This window comes from Desmodus rotundus, chromosome 3 (genome assembly GCF_022682495.2).
Source record: "Desmodus rotundus isolate HL8 chromosome 3, HLdesRot8A.1, whole genome shotgun sequence".
Classification (NCBI taxonomy): domain Eukaryota; kingdom Metazoa; phylum Chordata; class Mammalia; order Chiroptera; family Phyllostomidae; genus Desmodus; species Desmodus rotundus.
In genome coordinates, this window is record NC_071389.1 from 74,324,560 (window position 1) to 74,325,655 (window position 1,096).

General features: G+C 34.8%; 1 non-coding gene across 1 annotated transcript; it reads left to right on the forward strand.

Annotated features, from left to right (window-relative positions):
* The first annotated feature begins 236 nt into the window (after positions 1–236).
* Positions 237–345, forward strand: LOC112309454 (U6 spliceosomal RNA). Its single transcript, XR_002975249.1, has one exon. It is a non-coding gene; the product is annotated as a U6 spliceosomal RNA (small nuclear RNA).
* Positions 346–1,096: the final 751 nt, after the last annotated feature.

Consider the following 1,096-nt stretch of genomic DNA (forward strand, 5'->3'; position numbering starts at 1 on the left):
ACCCATAAGTTTTCATTAGTTTTTGTGAATTTAAAGTATGGCCCAAGACAACACTTCTTCTTACAGTGTGGCCCAGGGACACCAAAAGGTTGGACACCACTGCTTTAAAACATTGAAAAATCAATCAATCAATCAAACAAATTAGGTCCTTTGGAATTTTGTAGCTGATTCCAAGGATATGCTGTAGGGATTGCTTAAGAATTCAGAACTTTTTTTTCTAAAATATATTGCATTAAGTGCTCGCTTCAGCATCACATATATACTAAAATTGGAATGATACAGAGATGATTAGCATGGCCCCTGCTCAAGGATGACAAGCAAATTCATGAAACATTCCATATTTTTGACCCACATATATTATTATATGCTGTCTATAAGAGACCCACCTCAAAACAAAGGATTCACACAGACTGAGAGTGAAGGGATGGAAAAAATATTCTAAGCAAACGAACATACAATAAAAGCTGGGGTAGCAATTCTTATAGCAGACAAAATAGACTTCAAAACAAGGGCCATAAAAAGAGACAAAGAAGGTCACCACATAATACTTAAGGGAGTAGTCCACCAAAAAGATATAACCCTTGTATACATATATGTACCCAACATAGGAGCACCTAAATATACAAGGAAAATCTTGGAGGACTTTAAGAAAGCTATCAACAGCAACACACTAATCATAGGGGATTGTAACACCCCATTGTCAATAATGGACAGACCTTCCAAGCAAAGAATCAACAAGGCTATCGTGGCATTGAACAACACTCTAGATCAAATTGACTTAGTTGATGTATACAGAACCTTCCATCCCAAAGAAGCAAACTATACATTCTTTTCAAATGCATGTGGGAAATTTTCAAATATAAACCACAAGGTAGGACACAAAACAAGCCTCAACAAATTCAAGAAAATTGAAATCATATCAAACATCTTCTTGGATTATATTGGCTTGAAAAGAGAAACCACCCTTATGGAAAAAACTCACTAACATTAAAGTTCATGAAACCTGAATAACATGTTATTAAATAATGAATGGGTTAACAATGAGATCAAGGAAGAAATCAAAGAGTATCTGCAAACAAATGAAAATGAATGCATA